The sequence below is a fragment of the Equus przewalskii genome, chromosome 7 (genome assembly GCF_037783145.1).
Source record: "Equus przewalskii isolate Varuska chromosome 7, EquPr2, whole genome shotgun sequence".
In the NCBI taxonomy this organism is placed as follows: Eukaryota; Metazoa; Chordata; class Mammalia; order Perissodactyla; family Equidae; genus Equus; species Equus przewalskii.
Window position 1 is genome coordinate 13969401 of NC_091837.1, and position 22360 is coordinate 13991760.

A 22360-nucleotide genomic window follows, 5' to 3' on the forward strand; every position below is an offset into this window, starting at 1 on the left:
CTACCACTGCACCACACAGCCAGGAGCCGGCATGATTCCCGCATGAACTCAAGTGGACGGACACTTTGAGATTTGATTTGAGATTTGACAGTTACAGTCCTGAAATTCAGATCTGACTCTGCCCTCTACCTACTTAAAACATCCTCAATAGCTCCCCATTGCCACCAAGATGAAGTTCATGTTCTTCAACTGAACCGTGCCCAGTAGGGGGACTCTACTGACACGCCCAGGTTGCCTCTTGTAGCAGATACTGTCAGTCCCCCCAGCGTCCCTCACACCCTTCCAATCCAGCATGCTTCAGTCAACTTCGGATGCCACTGTCTGCATCTCTCTGCCCAAGCTTTCTGGTCTTCAGGAGGCTGCTGCACCTGCTGGCAGGAAATGCTGGGCAATTCGCACCGTGGAGGAGCAGCCCCCGGCCAACTGAGGGCAGTGGAGGTATCAATAGCCCAGCTCTCCGTCTCTCAGCAAGATCATCCTGCAGTGGATGTTTTACACCATTTCCCAGCATCTCCCCCTGCCATTAAGCTCCAGCTGTCTTCTGCTGCAGCTGGGGTCACTACACTCCCTGTCTTGGCTGCCCTCTGTGTCGGGTCTCACTTCCCCACTCTTCCCCCTTGCTTCCTGGGATCACCTCCTGGATAAATCACTTGCACTAGAATCCTTGTCTCAAGATTGACTTTTGGGGGGAACCCAATCTAAGACACCTCCTAAACACTGCCTCCCTTCCTTTCCTCCTGATTTCTTCCCTTAGGGAGGTCCTCTCCATGAGGCAGCAACCCCATGGTGCAGGTGGGACATACGCTACCCCAGCTCCAGGAGTGGCTGAGCCAATCAGTGGATCCCACCCTCCTCATCTCCCCCAGCCATAGGGATTTGTTCAAAGATGTCACAGAATTTGATCTAACGAGAGAGAGCGAGACTCAAAATTTACGTGTATTCTTCCAAAAATCTCTTCTCTCTCCCGCGGGTGTGAATATGGAAAGTTATGCCCCCAGGAAAGGCTCTGCCAGAATCTCTTTTGACCCCAAAGGAAGGTGGTGTCCAGATCAAGCCGACACATGGAAGGCAGAGAGAGGAGAACCAGGGGAACAAGATCCTTGGTGGCAACGCAGAGCTACTGGATCCAGCTTTGCCTGGTCCACACACTACGTCTGAACCTTTTGGTTACCTTAGCCCATTCATTTCTTTGATTTTCTTAAGTAAATTTTCATTTGTAACAGGGTGTCCTGCCTGGTGCTCCCACTTTGGGGTGATCTGAGCTGCTCAGTCAAGCCCCAGATGGCTGGTTTGGTAGCCCCCCACACTGCAACCAATATTTCTGGAGTTTCTAGGGATCTTCTGAGGATTAGTGAGTGTTCTTAGGGGAGCATTCTTGTAGGTGGACGAATAGGGCATGAAGTCCTGGGAAAGCCTTGATGTCACTTATCTGGTGGCAGGACAGTCAAAAGGGAGGGTCTAGAGGCCAGACAGGGGCTGGTTCCCTGGACATGATGGACATCCATGTTGGGTGAGCCAATCCCAGGCCACTGGGCTGGTCCCCATAGGGCTGGGCTCAAATGCTGCCCCTACAGCCACTGGGCTGGTCTTCACTGTCCACTGCCCACTAGAGAGGCTGTCTCACCAATGGAGCATGAGCTTTCAAGTATCTAGCCTGCCTCCCCCTTCCCCTGCCCTGGCCCTGGGCCTTGCCTCGTCCATCCTTAAGGTCATACTCAAAATTCTTTTATGCCACAATATTTCATGGCACATCAGAAGGAAAGTGGTGAAAGGAACCCATGCCTTTAACAAGCTGTGACATGCCAGGGAGGGCCCCTGACTGGAACACAAAAACCTTTACCTGAAGGGGAGAAGGAATATTTTTATTCCCCCTGGAAGGTCACCCTCCATGTAAAGATTAGCCAAAAAGCTAATTCGAATGCCTTTTTCTTCTTGTTCTTCTTCTCCTCAAAGCCCCCCAGGACATAGTTCTATATTCTAGTTGTGAGTGCCTCTGGTTGTGTCTGATGCCTTTTAATGGGGCAGATGGGTAACTACGTATCGTACAACCCTCTAATCTTAAATTATAGGCTGGGACCACCCAAGGCCGCCATCTTGATTATACACATGTATCTCAGCTTCTGGAAGATTGTGCTCCTAGAGGGCTAGGATGATGTATTCAGCCCTGTGTTTGCCCAACACTGAGCTTCATTCATAGCCCATATTCACCAGTGTTGCCTGCACTGGACTGGGGCTGGACACAAGCCAGGATAGAACATTCTTTCCTACTCCTCCACTACTCCATGTCCAACACTCTTCCCAGTTTGAGTCAGTGACCTTGCAATACAGTTACAATATAACACTTCTCCATCCTTAGAGGAATGAGTGTATCAAATCCAGAAATTCAAGCAGGCCCAGAAAGAGAAGTGGGAACTTATCATTACCAATTATTGAGCCCTACATGGGCTAGACAGGATGTTTCACGTGGATTCTCTCATTTATTCCTCGCAACATTCCTCTAAGGTGATTACAATTATGATCCCCATTTTACAGTGGGGAAAACCGAGGATCATGAAAATTAACTCACACGGTCCAGGGTCACAGAGCCAGTTAACGTCAGAGCCAGGGTTCAGTCTCACGCAGGCTGACTTCAAAAGCTGCCCCGTCAACCTGTAGTCCACACTGGGCAGGGCTGAGCATTTGCCCCTTTGGGGAGTGTGGTCTGGGCACCATTGTGAGCTACAGTCAAGAAGCTGGGAGCTTCTTCCTCCTGGAAAACGACATTATGCAATATGTTTCTCGGCTCAGCCTCCAAGAAAGATTTCTGCTGGAACTAAAAGCGATTCTGGTTTCCCTCAGGAGAAGCCAATAATTTTGATCCCACCAGAAAAGATACTCAGTGTGGTTTTCTGTTCCACTTTAGACTCCTTCTATTCTGGCTATATCCTTACTGAAAATGAAGGATCTGCTCTCCCTCCCTAACTATTGCCTCCAGAAGCCATACTCAGTTCAGCCACACCTCCTGTTCTGTCTCATCCATCCATTCACAAATCGTAACTGAAGACCTCCCATGCGTCAGGCACCATGTTAGGGCACTGGCGACACCACAGGCAACCTCAACAGCTACAATTCTCCCCTCCAGAATCTAGAAGGTGGCTGCTGTATTTTCAGCTCCCTTCACAAAGCATCACTTTTTTTTTTTTTAATTGGGGGGCTGGGCTGAGGGAGGAGAAACAAGGTGTGGCTGGGACACACTCTCAGGGTAACCCTCAGAGTCAAGGTGCATTAAACACAGTGGACAGACAACTGCAGTGGGGTCAGCCCAGCTGCAGAGGGAGGAAACACAGCAGCTTCTGCAGTCAGAGCTGTCCCCTGTCTCTGCCGTCCTCAGCATCCCGGTCTGCTGCGGTCCTGATGGTCTGGTCATCAGCAATCAGGAATGGAGGCTTCTCTGCAGGAGGTAGCCCTCCAGCGCTCTGAGCACTCCCCAGACGCTTTTCCTCTGGGCTCAGCAAAAAGCCTCTGCTGGTAGGCGGCTAATGGCCTGGCTGACTGTAATTCCGCCTTCCAGGAATTTGGAGGGGAGGAGTTCCATTTTTGCAGGCCACTGGGGCTGACCTTGACTTCTAGGGCGAAGAGATGCCCCCTCTTGATGGAACTGAACGGTCCCAAATGGAGCTGCATCTTCCCAGGGCCTCCAGTGGAGTGTCCCTTGGACCTTAAGGGTTATTCCACTCTGTTAGGCTTTAAAGGACAGAGAAACAGGACTACTGATGCCCTCCCGGTGGAGTTGCTGTGCGGACGAATTGCAATCGCGTGTGTAGAGCATCTGGCTTGAAACTTGGCCACGAGAATCACCTAGGGGCCAGTAATCACTTAGCCCACTAGCTCTCTGTGGGAAGCCGGGTACCTTTGTGGCGCTGTTCTAGATCACGTGACCATGCTTTCAACTTGGTCACAGCTGATTGGACAGTGATGGGCACGTGACTGAAGGGCAACCAATCCTGAGGCTGCTGACCAACAATGGATGTAGAGCGGCTTCAGCAGGATGCATTAGTCCGGTACTTCGGAGGGATGGGACGTACCCACATCGTGGTACGCGAAACAAGCTTAGTTGACACACATATCACTTTTTAAGTTTTTAAATTATTATGGTAAATGCTGGTTTCCTATTTATGGTACCGATAAAAATTTCCATTTATGATTCATAATATTAAAATTCACAAGGAATTGCTTTTTTTTAATGTATGAACTAAATTTTAGCCCAGCTGGTTGGTCTGTGGCAAATAATCCAAGAGTGGAGGGTGAATGATTGACACATGGCAAAGTCCCAAGGCCACCTTCCTCCCTCAGGAATTGGAAAAGAGGGCAATGGATGGCTCGGGTAGTCAGCGAGGGGCTGAAGGTGAAGCGTTACCTGGCCTGGAGTCGGAATGCCAGCAAACCCAAGCCTTGTGCAGACTGCGGCTGGGAGAGAGGGAGAAATGAGCAGTGTGGGAAAACTGGTCGGTGTTGAGATGGGAGACTTGAATAAATGTGCGTAAAGGAAGCAAGAGAGATGGAGAAACAATGGAGACAAGGCAGAGATGGCGAGACAAGGAGAAAGACAGCAAGACAGAGAGAGACGCTGAAACACATAGAAATGCCCTGAGCTGCCTACTCCATGGTCTACTTCCTGGGTCTGCCTCTACCCCACAGTGTCCTTACAATGAATCCTGTTTGTTTCCTGAGATATCTTGAGTGGGTCTTCGTTCATATCAGAAAGCCTAACATAAATGGAGGGATAGGAAGAAAATGTATTTTGAAGATTCTTGGGCACCAGCCAGCACATTTAACATACAATGACAGGCAATGGGGAGCCATTGAGTGTTCTTGACAGAGAAACAGGGAGGGACTACCTCAGGTAGGCAAGGTAGGTGAGGTGCCCAGGGATAAATTTAAGGAGATCCAGCCTTGCAAGCTCAGACATCAAATTCCAGTGGATGACTGATTTCTACAGCTCTTCTTGAAACATCGTGGAATTTACTGATCAAAAATAGTGTCTGCAAGAATGTGAGGCTCCATCCCATCCAAACCATGGGTGCCCATTTCTAGAACTTTGCTACTCTGGAGACAAATTGAAAGAACCAGTTGGTACATAATTTAAATTCTGCTAATGTGTATTTACTATCTGCACCCAATTATCACCAATCAATATAACAGTTATTACTTAATGGGTGAAAACTGCAATTCCAGTGCCCCAGATCAGCATGGGGCGTTGCGGCTAATTGAGACAGAACTTATTCAAGAGTGTAATGAAAATGTAAATTCCCACACATTAATCAAACAATTATTTCTATAACCATAAGACAGCTGATCCTAAACCTAATTAGGAAATAAACAAAGTTAATCAGTGAGCAGACATTTACTAATCATATACGTGTCTCAAGAAAAGAAATATTAGGCAATGATTCATTAAAACATCCCAAACCCAAGCCTCCTACAAGCCCTCATAATACAGCCTCCCAGCTTCAAGGAAGCACTATGCTAATTTTTATTAAAGCATTTTGTTTTCTGCTTTAGGGTCTAGAAGGCACAGGAGGATAAAGAAATATATTACCATCGTACCATAAATAATCACACCATTTTAAATAACAGGAGCAAGAGCTGCAAATGTACTTATGTGATGTGGTGGACGCTGTCCAGCCCACTTTGAGCTTAATTATCAGAGTTGACTTCTCTTCAAGTGAGAGAGAGGGCGAAAAAGGAAGCTAATTCCAATGCAGATATAAAAATTCTAGGAAGACAGAAACCAAAGCCAATTGCATTTCTCTCGCCACTGCACATCCTTAGCTTCTTGTCAAAACTGCTTGCCTGGTACAATTTTGGGTCCAAACGTGGATTCATCTCAAGTTGCCTCAACTGCTGATGGGTTCCTGGGGCTGCTACTGTCCGTGACGGCTCTGTGAGGCTTTGCCTGACCATCAGGCAGATATGAGGATGCGCAACCCCATCCGGAGGTTTCCAAAGGGATGTTTGCTTCCTCCACCTGGAACTAGCAAATCCACTGAATGAAGAAATTTGGGAGGCTGGTGGGAGAGGAATACTGATACAAAAATTTCCCTAGGATGCATGGACTGGGATCAGATCAAACACGCAGATCAAACTGCACAGTTGAACACAACAGCTAACACGTACGGAGCGTCGTCACTGAGCTATAATATATATTAGTGCTTTATTTACACGTTGCTATGGACTCAGTGTTGGCGTTCCCCCCTAGCCATATGTTGAGGTCCTGGCCTCCAAAGATGATGGTATTTGGAGGTGGGGCCTTTGGGAGGTGGTTAGGTCGTGAGGGCTCTTTGTCATGAATGGGATGAGTGACCTTATAAAGAGACTCTAGAGAGCTTGCTAGCCCCTTCCACCATGTGAGGACACAGAGAGAAGTCTGCGACCCGGAAGAGGGCCCTCACTGGACCATGCTGGCTCCCTGATCTCAGACTTCCAGCCTCCAGAACTGAGAGCAATGAATTCCTGCTGTTTAGAAGCCACCCGGTCTGTGGTGTTTTGTTATAGCAGCCGGAACAGACTAAGACACTTCACAACAACCCTATCAGGTATGTACCATTACTATTATCTCCTCTTGTACAGATGAGAAAACTGAGGCATGGAGAGTTTGGGAAACTTGGCTTGTTACACAGTTTGTCAGTGGTAGAGGCAGGATTTGAAGCTATGTAGCCAGATTCCAGAGTCCATGGATCACTGTTTGTGTTTGACAGGCTGGATTTGGGTTTCTCTAGACGCCCTATCTGCGCCCCCAGAGACTCCCGTGCTTCCCCAATTGTGTCATGTATGAGTTGGTGTCAATGGGAATTAATTTTTCAATAGGTAATATTTCCTATAGTACACATTTCAAAAGATAACAAAGGTTCTAGGACAAAAATGCCCCTTGCCACTCCTGCCCTCAGCCACCCAAGTCCCCTCCCCAGAGGACGTCAGTGCTTCTACTTTCAATCTATATACAAGCAATTACGTTGTCTTAGTTTGGGCTTCCTCCAAAGCAGTCCTCAAGGTAAATGTTGGGTGCAGGTAGTTTATTGGGAGATTATTTCCAGGCAGCATGGTGAAAGAGTAGGGAAGTGAGACAGAGAAGAGAAGAAACCCCAGTGTGTGCGAATGAGCATGTTACCACTGTGGGTCCACATCTCTCACTTCTCTCCACCCAGGGGCGAGGGAGCTCGGGTATTTATCCACCAGCACCCCTCCTGTATTGATTGAGGGTTATTTCAAGGTTTTAACTCTCTAGAAAGAGCTTCTGTGTGCATTGGAACAGTCTGCAGACAAATGCTACATGCACAGGTGTTATTTTCTCTTTCACTACAAATGGTAAAATAATACACACACTGTTCCATATCCTTCTTTAACCTGAAGATGAATCTTAGTGATCTTTCTGTATCAGTACATGAAGAGCTACGTGATATTCTTGTATAGATATACTGTCATTTCCCTAATTGGTCCCCTACTCTTGGTCATTTGGGTGATTTCCAAATTTTTGCTATTACAAATAATTCTGAAATTAATAACCCGGTACATGAGTCATGTTGTACATGGATGAGTACCTCTGTAGATTAACTTTCTAGAAGTGGAATTGCTGGGTCAAAGGGAATTTGCAGTTATAATGTTGCCAAGCTGCCTGCCTAGGGCTTGTACCTGTTTAAACTTCACATGACGAATGAGGGTATCCTGCTCTGTGATGGTCAGCAACTTACTTGTCTTTCTATCCTTCTATAATTTGGGCTTCTTGGGGGCAGAAACCATTTTGGATAACGTCTGGCTCATAGTAAGTGCTCGCTAAATATTTGGATGGGTGGAGAGGTGAGTGGATGGGTGGGTGGATGAGTAGAAGAATGGATGGGTGGATGGATGGGTGGATGAATGGATGGATGGATGGATGGATGGATGGGTGGGTGGATGGGTGGATGAATGGATGGATGGGTGGATGGATGGATGGACGGATGGATGGATGGATGGGTGGGTGGGTAGATGGATGGATGGATGGATGGATGGAGAGATGAATAGGTAGGTAGGTGGATGGGTGGATGAGTACATGAATTACCCCAAAAGTATCATTCTTGAGGAGACCAAGACCCAGTGTAAAAAATAAATAACAAACTAGGAACTGGAAATTAATTATATCAGGTAGACTTCCTTCACTATATACTCTCGTAGGACGTCTTGTGCTCTCTGGGGGTGGCAGGAGGAAATTCAGCCATGCCTGGCCAGAGGCAGCGTGCTCACAGTGGCCGTGTCCGCATAGGCCAGGGCAGGTCCCATTTCTGAAGCTCATTGGGCTGGCCATTCACAGATGTTTTGCTGCGTGTTCCTGAGAACAGAGCTGCCACTCACTCCAAAGTCTGCAGTTACAGCGTCCAGATTTCAGTGTGTGGGGGGGCTTCAACTACACTGTTCTCACTTCAATTTTAAATTGCAGATCAATTAAGACAGCTAAATTGTCTAAAGATGCTTTTATCCATACCCTACACAAGATGGAGAAAACATCCATTGTTCATACCAAAGAAGAATATTATAATTTGGGGTGCAGCTTTGAGATGATGGGGCAGGTAAAGCCCACCCCCACCCCAGCCTGTGTCAGCAAGCCCCCACACCCCACACTGTTTCTCTGCTCAATTTTCTTTCCCCAGAGCGCCGAATCCTTCCTTTCTCCAAGCTTTGCATCTTTATTCTTCCAAGGACACAGCTGGCTGAGCGATTGGAGGAACAACTTGGCTCTTCTCCCTGCTTGTTCCTGAGCAGATCTCCTTAAGCTGCAGTTTCTGTTTATTTCTTGGAATTTTTGCCAGCCAGGCAGGCCCCAGGGAGGAGCATGTGGGAGCATCAGGAGGAGACTCGAGTCCCACACTCAGAGCCATAGCAGCTCTGTTGTTAGAATCGCACGCGAAATAACATTCGCTTTCTCCAGTGTAAATCTATAATTTATATTTATATGGCAGCTTCAGAAAATACCAATAAACAAATAAAGAAAGTAAAAGTCACATAGGCCATCATACAGAGATTACAACTGTTAACATTTTGGTCAATAACCTCACAGTCTTTTTCTATCCATGTGGCCATTATTTGTCACAAAAATGGCATCACATTGTGCAAACTTTTGTGACCCACTTTTTTCTGCTTGGTGTATTTTGAGAGTCATCTCCCGTCTTTCAAAGGGACTTCCATTATTTTTAATGACTGCATGATGGTCCGTTGGATGGCTACAACTTAGCTGACTTAACTGTCTCCTCTTGGTGACTATTTCAGTTGTCCCGTTTTACTGTTATAAATTGATCTACTGGCAAGAATAATAGTCTTTGCAAGAGCTTTTTCTTCCCCCAGATATTTCTGAGGTTTCTCGAGGGTGACCATGCCATAGTTGATGCGTCATGGAAGAGGGAACATGGCCTCTCCTATCAAGGGCGATGCCTCTTTCATCGCAGGGGAGGGTGGAGCCCATGTTCCTGAGGGAGGTGAACTGGGGCTTTGCCACGGCCCTCATGCTCCCTGGCATTCTTCTCCCTGGTCTTCTCCAATTCCCACCCTGACCTCTACCTTGCCCTTTATTAATCTGTCCCTATGGCACAGCCAAGACCACCAAGTTTGCCAAGAAGTTGCCGAACATCCAGGAAGGATTTACAACCAAGGGTGTCATTTATTTCTGTTGCCAGAAGTGGCTTCTCTTAGAACCCTCGGGCACCAAGCCCGTGCCAGGGGCCTCTACCAGCTGCCCCTTTGCCTGGCAGCTGTCCCGCCTCCAAGAACGAGGGGCAGCTGATCCCACTCCACCAGGGCTGCCTTGGAACACACCTACACCCCTGGGGTCAAGCTCCCCTTGTCTAAAATGCCACCTCCACTGTCCTCCTTTCCTGCCCACAATTTGATGGCAGGAATTGTGGAAATAAATGAAGACCACCCAAATGAGAATAAGCGAAGGCTATTTATTCAGAGTTGGCTATAAAGCAAGGCAGTCAGCCACCACCCCTTGCATTTGGCAGAGACTCACAGGCAGGTAGAGCCACGGGGAAGCTGTAGAGTGGGAAAGGAGAAGCCTTCAGGGATGCCTTGATTGGAGGCTGTGGGTGTGGAGAAGCTGGAGGTGGGTTGCCTAGACGCACAGTGTCCTTTGTAAGTGGTTAGAGAAGCTTCTTTTCCTTTCTGTGAGGGTCCTAAGTCGGAAGTAGGGGCAAAATTAGGGAAGCTGGCAGTTATTGACCAAGTCCTTACTGTTTGGGGCTTATTGCTCAGAGGTTGCGGTTTGGCTTCCTGGGCTCGCTGCAGAGGTTGTGGGTCAGAGTTCTGTTTTTGATAGGGTCTGGTCATTGTCCATTGGTATACTCAGTCTCAGAATTGTTGGCTCCCTTTATAAGAAGGCCCGCCAGATACCAATGGGGGAGGCCTGGCCCTCTGACCCCGATACAAGGCGATCGCATGGGAATAAAATCACCCAGCATCACAAAGAACAATTTCCACGGACATCAGCACTTGCCTAGGAGATACCCAAACTGACTGTTGCGTCTCATCGCAAATGGCCGTAATCAGCTAAAGGTGATAAAGGACCACACGCTGTCAGTGACCCTGAATTCCAGGCCTCCCTGGAGGAAACCGAAGGCTCTTTCCTGACCAACAGGTCTGTATACTGACCTCGGGCCCATTTGTCCTGTCCACAGAGCTGGCTTCCGATCCTTAATCAGCATAGCACCAAGAAAATTCCCTTCGAGTGCCTCAGACTCCTGACTTCATGCCTTCTGTGCGTGACCTGCTCAGTGAAATTCTTCACTGGCATTTTTTTGCTTGACAGGCGAATAGACTTGGTTTTGTAAATTTTTTTTCAGCTCTTGTGGCATTTGTGTATTTTTGCCTACACCATCTATATGACCTCAACTGCAGAGTCCAGCTTGGGCTCCCCTGAGCTGGACCAGGTTCTTTTTGAGGCTGGACTTCCTTCCGGCAGCCACCAGGACCTCTGCCCCAGCTCCCCGCCAGCGGTGCTCGTCAAGAACACACGGCCCGTCTCTGAAGACAAGCAGGGCGGGCCACGCCTCCTGCTCAGTGCTGAATAAACTCATACAGAGAGAAAAAAATCTTCTACCCAACCCAAACAAAACAGTCTCCTGGGAATTCGGAGGAGCTTGGCCTAACCATCTGCATTCAGGATAACAGCTAATTCACAGCTTTCCCTGAAAACAATTGGCATCCACTTGCTCTGCTCTTCTGCAGCTAAAGGGCCTGTTCAGGTGATTTTTCCGGAACAAAGGAACAGCTTGCCCCAAAGGGCTTTTAAATCCCCTGTACCTGCCAGGCAGAAAACTGCTTCCAGTTATGAAATGGGAGTTTTTCCAGCCTCTGCTAGTCCCAGTGAGGTTTTTATAACCTTGTGAGTCTCAGGCAAAGGCAGCCTGTTACATCCACGAAAGGAGAATGGTGCAATCCACCATTGTTTGATCAATAGATTTTTCTAGTGCATTTAAAATAGGGCTTTAATTGGCCTACAAAAAAGCAAAACTTCTCCATAATATGAGATTGCAAACCCCGCGAGACCAGGAGACAGATTTGTTCATCTCTCACTTGCACAGAATAATTCCCCCGGAACCTTGATAGTAGTAGATACCCCAATAAATACGTTTTGATCAAATGAATGAAGTCAATTTCTCAGAACTATTATGGGTTAAGAGAAAGATTTAGGGACTCAAGAATGCCTGAGGGATGCACACATTCCTGGAAGAAGAGAGAAAGGGAGGGAGGGAGGGGAAGAGAGAGACAGAGATGGATGGATGGAGAGATGACAGACAGATAGATAGATAGATAGACAGATAGATAGACATACAGACAGACAGATAGATAGACAGACAGACAGACAGATAGATAGATAGATAGATAGATAGATAGACAGACATACAGACAGATAGATAGACAGACAGACAGACAGATAGATAGACAGACAGACAGACAGACAGACAGACAGAGACAGATAAATAGATAGATAGATAGATAGACAGATCTTCAAAGTAAACCCTGATCTAATTTATCAATAAACTGAATGTTCAGATAGGGGAGACTAAACAGAGATGAATTTAGGCATGAGAACACAGAGAAAAGTGGAGGCCTTTCCATTGCTGTGTCACCTAGGGCAAGTGACTTCAACTTTCTGATCTTGGTTTTTCCATCTGCAAAATGAGGATTACTTCACAGTCTTTTTGATGAGCTCATCCACGGAAAGCACTAATCACAGAATTTAGCACAGGGTGAATCTATATAAATATGAGCTGTTAAAAAAATTTCAGCGGCCGACCCAGTGGCTCAGCTGTTAAGTTCGCACATTCTGCTTTGGTGGCCCAGGGTTCGCCGGTTCGGATCCCGGGTGTGGACAAGTCACCGCTTGGCACGCCATGCTGTGGTAGGCGTCCCACATATAAAGTAGAGGAAGATGGGCACGGATGTTAGCTCAGGGCTAATTTTCCTGAAAAAAAAAATTTCACTGGATCTAAGATGCCATTGATTGTAAGTCACACATTATATCATGAACCACTAGACATGAGAAAATGGTGCCAGTTGCCCTGTGACAACACTTTCATGTCAGTTGATGGTAAGAAACATCCTGATTTCATAGCTGTTGAAATGTGGGGAAAAAAATGTACATCTTAGAATCAACGATCCACTGCATAAAAATGCATCTCTTTCTCAATTACGCCCTCAGTGAGACAATTTTGTACTGCTGGTCCCAAGTGCCCCCTCCATTCACAGAGCACAGACCCCAACAGAACCTCCACAATCTTCTTGCTTTGGAGAGAGCCAAGGCCACTGGGACAAGGTGAGGGGGAGGGCCTTCCCTCACTCACGGAGACGGAGGCAGGAGAAGTGCGGTGCATGCTCCATCCGCCTGGTCCAGGCTGACATAATCCTTCAGCTACTCTGCATGTGTTTACAAATCTGGCTGGCCGACTGGTCTTCTAATATCCATCCTCTGGGGTTCAGACTCCTCACAGTGAGGAAGGGATCCAGCTTTACAGGATGCTTGGGACCTGCCCCACTCTCTGTGATCTGTGGCACCTGCCTAGGGTCTGATTTTTAACCCCTCTGGAAAGCTGTGGTTCATGCCCTCCTTCTCAACAGTTGACATCAACCTCCCAGAATCTGCAGAGGCCTCTCCAACGGGAAATCAAAGTGTGTGGGCATTTCAGAGGGTGCCCTCCTGTCTGTCAAAGCGGCTGAGGATGCAGGCCAGACTCACTAGCAAGGAGACATGAATTGAGGCATCCTAGCCCCCCAAATCTGAAGTAAAATCCCAAAGTAATGGGTCTGGAGTCATGAGTGCCAACCACAAAAAAGAATAATTATTCAACAACTACTTGTTGACAATTTATTGACTGTGTGCCAGCTAATGTTCAATTTACTATTTTCCAAGCATTACGTCCTTTAAAACTCACATCCCTTTGAGGTGGGTGACCAAAAGTTCCATTTTACAGACGAGGAAACTGAGGCTCAAAGCCACAGAGCTAGAAAGAGCTGGAATGAGGATTTGAAGCCGGGCAGCCCTGATTCTTAACTAAGGCCCCAGGGAGAGGGGAGTGAGACAAGGCTGGAGAGGTATCTAGTTACCGGAGCCTGGTGGGGCTCTCTGCGGGACTGCTGAGCAGCAGAAATGGGTTTTGAAAAGGGTTCCAAGCATTCGTGGCCTGAAGATGGTAAAGTTTTCCATCCACCAGCTCAGTGTTTTTTGCTCACTCTCGCGTCTGTGAGCCGGTTGGAATTTGGCTGATCTAGGCTGGGCCCTGCTGGGTTTGGCTCAGGTCAGGGTGGACCCACATCTGCTGCGTGTCCATCATCCTCCCTGGATGAGTGGTCTGACTCGAGAGGCATGTTCTACTCATGCCAAAGGCAGGAAGCAAGAGGACAAGGAGGACAAGAGGACAAGGAGAGGACAAGCCCAACTGTACAAATGCATTTCAAGTCTCTTTTTGCATCATCTCTTCTAGTGTCTTATTGACCAAAGCAAGTCACGTGGCCAAGGGGTGGAATACCAGGTCCTCCATGCAGATGGGCCAGGGAGTGAATATTTGCTGAACGATGATCTCACACTCTACATCCTTCTTGTGGGATTTCTTCCTTCTGAGTACCTTGTGGTCAGCTGGCCATTTATGGGGCAGAAACCATTTGCCTGGCACAGCCGGGGTCAGGGCACCCCAATTATTGGTACATGGTGCCATTTTTCACTCGTAGACTTTGGTCTGTCACCTCCAGCTGTAAGCTGAGTTCCTCCTCTGAATTCTAGACCTCCAGACCCCAGCCTCTGAATGGGGAGCCCCTTTTCTCCCTAAGGAATCCTCATTTCTGGGGAAGCAATTCTCTCTCTAGGCCATTCACCAGGTGTAGTCACCTCAGGGACAGGTAACAGTCACAGCCCCTAGTATGTGACTGAATGGCCTTTCGCACCGGGAGCCTATGCACCAATGAGCCCTTTGAGCTGGTCTCTTTCTCTCCAGCTTGTGGTCCAGCACGACCTCCAGGAGACACACTGATTGCTCGCTGGGCCTTAACTTGCTGGCTTCAAAAATCCCCCTTAATTGGCTACTTCCTGCAGGTAAGCGTTGTCTTCTTGGCCTCTTGCAAGCCCTTTCATGTGCTTCTCTCTGGCCACCCCTGCCGGCCCATGACTTTGAGCGACCCACCCTGTTTCCTGATCTGCAAGCACATACACTTCCTTCAAAGAGCTTCTTTATCTTTCTTTTTTCTTCTCCCTTGAACTTTGTTCAAATATCTAGGTCACGGGGCCTTCGCACCTCTCAGCAACCCAGGGTGACTGCGTGGGCTATTATTGTACCCCAAAGTTTCCCTCCAGGCGTCGCACATCTATGCTCCCCTGGGCTTAGCAGAGACCAGGCTTTACTTCTCACCTTCCATGGACACCAGCATCTCCCACTGCCCCACCGGGAACCCGTTCTAATGAGCAGGACTCCCCCTGTGCTGATGTTGCTCATTAGTCCAGGATGAAGAGCAGGGCGTGAATGCTTTCTCCCCATTGTGTGCAGCGTATCAGAGGGGTCCCAGTGCTGCTGCTCGGGTGTCAAGCTTCGAGAAGCTCCCCCTTTGCTTCTCCCTATGACACGTGCATCCAGGTAGCTGGCCTAGGTTGAGGATGGATTTGAGCAACAATCACAATACCATCATCTTCCCGTTCTAAATCTCCACGCCTCTGTGACAATCAGGCTTTGCTGTTAGAATAGTGTCATGCCAGGCCACCTCTTCCCTTAGGGTGGGTTCTCTCCCTGGGGGCTCCCTGAATGATGGCAGGGGCACTGTCTAGGCTCAAGCACAGAACCCTACTTGTCAATCAAATTAAAGTCCACGGGGGCCGGCTCCGTGGCCGAGTGGTTAAGTTCGCGTGCTCTGATGTGGCAGCCCAGGGTTAGGATCCTGGGTGTGGACATGGCACCGCTCGTCAGGCCATGTTGAGGCAGCGTCCCACATCCCACACCTAGAAGGACCTGCAACTAAGATATGCAACTATGTACCAGGGGGGTTTGGGAAATAAAGCAGAAAAAAAAAAAAAAGATTGGCAACAGTTGTTAGCCCAGGTGCCAATCCTTAAAAAAAAAAAAAGGAAGATTGGCAACAGTTGTTAGCCTAGATGCCAATCTTTAAAAAAAAAAAAATTAAAGTCTGCGTTTACATGAAATAATTTTGTTTACTGAAAAATAAGTTGCAAATCAATCCAAACCGTGACTAAGGGGGAGGGGATGTCAGGGAATTTGACTTGGACAGAGAAACACTTTTGCCCAAGCCGGACCCCTGACATGTCCCCAAAGGCAGCAAAAAGTCAATCTTTTGATGCCTCCTCATTAGATTTCCATTGGGAGTTAACGTCTTTCCAACTGCTGAGGTTGACAATGGCCTCCAGCCCAAGCGGCAGGAAGACAGGGAAACCGTCAGCATCATTATTAATACCCTCTATGCAGTTTCAAGAGAAAAGGGCCAGGAATTGGGGGTGGGGAAGGAGGGGCCACAAACCAAAATGCCCACATCCTTGGCAAGTGGCTGTCGTGGGTTGAGTTATGTCCCTGGTTTGAAACACACCCCTCTCTAGTGCAACCAATTGTCTTCCTGCCTGCAGGAGCCAGGGGGTGCGTTAATGGGAAATCGAGCTGATTAGCCCCAAATTGAAGCATTCCTTCTGGGACAAGAGCAAAAACTGCAATTCAGCCACACTTGGCTGGCTCCGGCCTGAGCACCACTGACTTCTCACTCGCTACCATTTTCTGCTACAGGACATTCCAGCTCCATCTGGTCGCTGAGCCATAAATACTATTCTCTAACCGCTGACCAGAAGTCCGGGGGAAGGCAGGGAGCTCCAGATGGCGAGCTCAGATGACGGGCAGACTGCATCCTTTTCAGGGCCCTGGGAGTCAGGGACATACGAAGGACCCGTGAATGAAAGGATGCAATAGCCCGGGATTGGACAGGATTGATGGGAAACCCTGGGTCACCCGAGCCAGCCTTTCTCCAAGTGCAGAGCCCACACATGGGTGGTTCAGTGAATAACACTGAGAGAAAGCCATTCCCTTTGGGGTCTTAAACTTAAGAGTGAGGAAGTCGTTCCCTTTCCAGTCCCTTCCATCCTTCTGAAGAAGTCAAGGAGGAATGGGTCTCCAACACCCCACACCTGCTAATCTCCCCTCACTTCACCAGGAGCCATCAAGCCTCGGGAGGACCTCAGGTAGGCAACGGTCTCTAGCCAGAATTCAGGAACTCTCTTTCGTTTAAGATTTGCACCTGGAAACGGCACAGCATCCTTTCTGCCACGTGCTGTTGAAGTAAGTGAGTCCCAGGGCCAGCCAGATTCAACCGGAAAGGACATCCGAGGGCACAAATATTGAACGAGCTGGTTCACTGGGGACTTTTACTATCCAGACATCCACCATTTTCTCAAGTCTGAACCACTCACTTTACCAGGGTCAGGGATCTCCTTGCATTTTTAAAAAATATATTTCATTTATTTCATATATTCCTTTAAGCAACATGCATCAGCCTGGGCCTACTTTGTGCTGGGCCCAGACCTCACGAAGGCACAATCTAACAGAAGTTTGTCAGGACCTAGGCCCTCAGCGTACTCTGTCTGGTTCCCATTGGACCCAACCCTGCACCCGACACAGCGCGGTGTCTCTGTGCTCAGTCAGGGCTCAGTGGTGGAGGGAAGGGGGTTGGAAGAAGGAAGCAAGAGGGACAAGGCCTGCAAATGTGGTCTGGTGGCCTTCAGAGACTACTGAGGACACGGTTACAGTCATACCAGCAATGGCAATGACAGTAACAACAGCCATGGTTCTATCTTTCTCTCAACATGCCAGGCCCTATCCTTGGGGCATCATAGACTCTTTCTCCTTTAGTCCCGGGAGGTAAGTGTTAGGAAATCTGTTCTACAGAGGAAGAAATCAGCTCAGAGAGTTGAGGTGGCTTTCCCGAGGGCACAGGGCTGTTAAATTGAGGAGATAGACCTGGACTCAAGCCTGTCTTGACCCAAAGGCTGTATCTGTAAATAATATACAGATTTTATATACAGGGGGATTTCTCTGACCCTCAGGTGCCACCTGTCCACCCTGGGTTCCAGCTGGCCTGATTCAGTCCTCTCACTAGCCATCGCACTGGGGGTGAGAGGCAGAAACACTCATTAAAAGCCTCTTCTCTGGGGTCTCATAGCCTGCTCCCACCTCTGTCCCTTGCCGTGGTCATTGCCTCTCTCCCTGTGTGCAATCCCACCAGGACGTGAGCTCCAAAGGGCAGGATGACGTCTCCTGGACCCACAGCTCTATCCTCATCTCCCAGCACAGCCATGACAGGCATTTTGTAGACACATCTACGGAATGAGTGAGTGAATGAGCTTGCTCAGCTTTGCACCAGGTGCCCCGGGAATGAAAACTTAGTGTGACATCCCTAGCCTGCCTTCAAGGAAGCTAACTTTTAGCGCAAAGCCCTAGGGTAGTAGAAATACTAGGATCCGGGGCAGAAGATTGCATTGCGAATCCTGCCTCCAGCGTTCACAGCTCTGTGAGCTGCAGTAGGTCCATAAACACGCTTCAATCTCACGCCACCATTTGTAAAAGGGGAACAAGGCTCTTGGCCGGGCTCTTGTGGGATCCAACAAGACAACAGGCAGAAGCATTTAATGCAAGTTGGTGAATGAATGAATGCATGAGGGAATGAGTAAGTGAATGAATGAACATATATGGCATCCTGTGTGCCAGGCATTGGGCAGAGACCAAAGGGCTGCAGAGTCGAAAGCTGAGCCCTGGAGCCCTAGTCATATGGTCTAGGTCTGAATCCCAGTTGTGGCTCACTGGCTGCGTGATCCTCTCTAGGTCTCAGTTTCCCCCTCTGTAATGGAAACATGAGGGCACCGCCTGCCCAGCCCGCGGTGAGCATCAACTGTCATCAGGGATCCAGAGACCAGTAGGTCCTGCACAGGGCAGTGGGGACACGGCCCTCGGCCCTTGTTTTCCCGCCTACCGGGGTGCTGGCCTTCAGAGGCTGTGAGCGCCAGCTGTCTTGGCAGCTTCTAATTCTGGACAGCCTCCAAGTGTAACTCAGAGCCCGCAGAGAGAATCTGCAAATGAGGCCTCCCATAAATCAGCGTTGGCCACCGTAATCAGTCGCCTGGTGCCACTTTCAGTTCCAACAAAGCCAGGCCCTGTAGCCCGACCCATTAGTCCGTCCCCTCACCACAAGCAGCCACCCGGGAGCGGACTTGGCTCCAGGGCTAACGTTCTGAGACCCGGTCCCCGCCGTCTCCATAAATGAGTTGTGAAGAACTCCACCGCGCACGCTCCCTGTCCACTTCAACCATTTGACTCATCTCTCCGATTTAATAAAAACAGCGTCCTCCCGGGCTCCTGCCAAGGCCGGAGACAAGCAGGAGCCCTCCAAAGTTTAAACCAGGCCGGCTCTTAATTAGTCAGCAACATCAATACCACTCTTTCCCCGTGATTAGCATTTCAAAGTCAATTCTCCATCTCGGGCTGTCAGCAGGCAGGAGCCTGGCGGGAGGCAGCTATGTGCAGCAGAAAAAAACTCACACCATGACGCACCCAAGATTTCAGAATCTCAGCAACTTCGCTGAGGCCCCTTCCTCTCAGCTGCTGACTTTGTGCCAAGTTCCCTGACTGGCTCCTTCTTGTCTGTTCTGTCTGTGGAGCTGACTTCACACTCTGAGGCCGGGGTCAACAATAGGTAGGCGACACCACTAAGAGTTGTAAACTGATGCCTGGGGCTAATCCCCCCAGCAGATGTATTGTCTTCCTAAACAGGAAATTATACACAAAAATCTCCATGTCTGCCTTCTGAAAAATGCAAGATCTGGCCAATCCGAGTCTACCTTTTCTCCTGTGGCAGCACCAGTGTGAGCTGATCCTTTTAGACAGGTATGGAGATGCCAATTTGCCACAGTCCCCACCACTCCCAACTGTGTGGCACCTGGCTCTTTCATTTGTTATTAGCCTAGACCCTGTTAAAACTTGAGGTTTTATCCTTTGTTATAGGGGCTGGATCGGAGGAGGCAGAACTGGTTACAAGAACTGTGGGAGGAAGAGGCAGGAAATTTAACAATGGACCACAGACCATTCAAAGGTGAGACCAAAGGGGCTCCCCTCGAGGAGAGGAGGAGAATGCAGGTGGGGAGGGGAAGGCTTCATGGGGTGTGAAGGAAAAGCCTGGCAGAGGATGTGGGACACACTCAAGCTGTCCCCCTACCCCATCCCACCCCAGCCTCTGTCTCCCTCCAGCTCTAGGTACAAATCTCACAACAATCTCTGAAGAGGGGGGAGTGGAATGAGCACCCAGTTGAGTGACAGGATAAATGGTCCCTGCTCAGATCTGTCATTAACCCGATGGGTCACCATGGACAAGTTTCTCCATGCCTTGGTTTCCCCTTCTGTAAAATGAAGCAATTGCACTGGGTTATTGACCCAGATCTGAGCTTCCTTCCAGCTCCTTGTCACTTGTCCCAAGGAGAAGGCTGAGTAGCCAGAGAGTCTCTGAGCTCTGCGGAGGGACAGAGGGACCCTTCCCAGTGGATTTAGACACCTCCTCCACTCTGATAATCTCCATCGCCTGCCTCCATTTGTTGACATAAAGGAATATTTTATGAATCTTGGGTAAAAGGCTTTGCCCATTGTGTGGCTTCAAGTCAAGCCCCCAGCCCATGGTTCCAGACCAAATCAGAATCGCGAGGGTCAGTCTTTCTCTCTGGTCCCACTGCACTTAGAATGTGAGAACATTTATCTCATTGATCAATGACTGTTTATGAGTCACTTTCAGCTTCCTAAGAGTAAAGCTGGGCACTTAATCATCTTGGAATCCCTAGGAACTAGTAAAATGTCCAGTATATAGTAGGTACTCAAAACAAGTTGGATGAATTGAACTGAATTGAACTGAATTGAGTTGAATTCTTGCCAGGTAGGTGGAGACCGAGGTTATGGATTAGAGAGGCCACATAAAACGCTATAACCCCTTTCATATTGGATGTGTAACAGCCAGGATTTTTTTGAGTTGCAAGTGATAGAGACCCAACCCAAACTAGCTTCAATAAAAATTGGCATATACTGGCTCTTGAAACAGGAAATCCCAGAGTGGGTTTGGGATTCAGACATAGCTGGATCCAGGAGTTCACATTGGACTCTGTCAGGGAATTCTGCCTCTTTGTTTCTCTTTTCTGTTTGCCTCTCAGGATGTGATGGGAAACACAGCCATTGGCAGCCCTGGACTCATATTGTCTCGTTGAGCCATCTCAGCAGGAAAACCATCTTTTCCAAGAGCTCCAGCAGAAAAATCCTACAAAGGGCTCTGGCCAGGTTGGTTCGTGAGCCCACCATCAAACCAATCACTGTGGCCGGAAAGAGGAGCTATTCTGATGAACTACATGTGGCTACATGTTCATAGTTGTGGCTGGCCAGAGTGGGGTCAGCCCACCCAAGCCATGTGAAATGGGCTTCCCCAGGAAAGAGGAGATGGGACTCCAGGAGAAGAGGGCTGAGAAGTTCCCAGCAGGAACCCATGTCAAAATTCCACCTTTCAGACCTTTCCCAGACAGATGAGGATGAGCCCCCTGCACATCCCTTTCCAGCAGCTGCTTGAAATATCAACTCCACCTGTCCTAGAGCTTGATGAGTCGATCTGTCTTCGGCCACTTCCCTCCATCTAGGAATGTCAATACCGTGTTAAATTGACTCTGAATAGAGACAAGATTATGGAGTCCCTCCGTCTCGAAGCAGGTGCCAAAAGAAAATGATTTATTTTCACTCATCTAGGCCCAAACCAGAAAATTACTTCCACTCTAACTCTTCAGAGGAGGGAGCAGCTGCCTGGGGCACAGCTCTTTCTGCCTCTCTGGAAGCCAAAGACCACGGTGGGGTAACCGACTTTGGATTTTTCCAGAATTCTTTCCCTAGTTCACAATCATCCATCCCAAGGGGCTTCATAGTCACAGAGGATTCCTGACACTCCCACACAGCTATGGGCCTGCCAGTTGGCACACGTGTTCTGAAAAGTACTTTGTCCAAAAATAACAAAGCTTTTAAAATGTTAAGTGTGATGGAGGAAAAACAGCTTCATATTTGATTGTCTACATCTTTGATTGTCTCCACCTGCTAAAGATAACTCCGTGGTGGCCTGTTCAGCCTTCCTTTTTCTCTCTCCAATAGGAAGAATTCTGTCTTAACTGGGGGTGGGGGGGGTGGGGGGGTGGGGAGGGGTTCCTGAGATTTTTATGATGAAAAATTTGGTATAAAAAGAGTTGGGTAAGTGAGGATGGGTTTTTTTTTCCATCTTGTAAGAGACAAAGGATACAGGTGGAAGGAAATGAGGAAGGGGAGAAAAGGCAAGATCCTCAGATGGTTGGGTGTCAGTGGAAAGGGAGCAGTTCAGGGGTAAATATTAGGGAAACCCCAGGGATGTGAGAAAACAGGAATGGGGAAGGGGGCTCAGTGAAGAGTTGGTTAAGGATTACGAAGTTGAGTCCCCTTTGATGTTCTTTGAGAGGCGCCAATAAACATTTGTATTTCTTTTGAGATTATATGTAGATAAATAGAGAGATCAGATAGACAGTAGGATTATGCACAGAATTCCCCTGTGTCTCTATTTACTTAACCAACTCCCTGTTGGTGAAATTTAAGTTCCTTTCCATTTATTGACATTATAAACAACACTGTGATGAACATCCTCATAATGAAATCTCTACATATCCAAGATAATTTCCTTAGGGTTAATCATTGGGTCCACAGTTTGCATATATAACCCACATAAAAGCCAAGGCTGAAGGGACCCAGCCCTAATATTTCCTAAGAATGTGACTTTATGAAATCATTTA

At 48.3% G+C, this 22360-nt stretch overlaps 1 long non-coding RNA gene across 1 annotated transcript; it reads left to right on the forward strand.

Moving 5' to 3' along the window:
* The first annotated feature begins 6371 nt into the window (after positions 1-6371).
* Positions 6372-21597, forward strand: LOC139084900 (uncharacterized). The gene is made up of 3 exons (XR_011542837.1): positions 6372-6575; positions 19536-19623; positions 20723-21597. It is a non-coding gene; the product is annotated as an uncharacterized lncRNA (long non-coding RNA).
* The last annotated feature ends 763 nt before the right edge of the window (positions 21598-22360 follow it).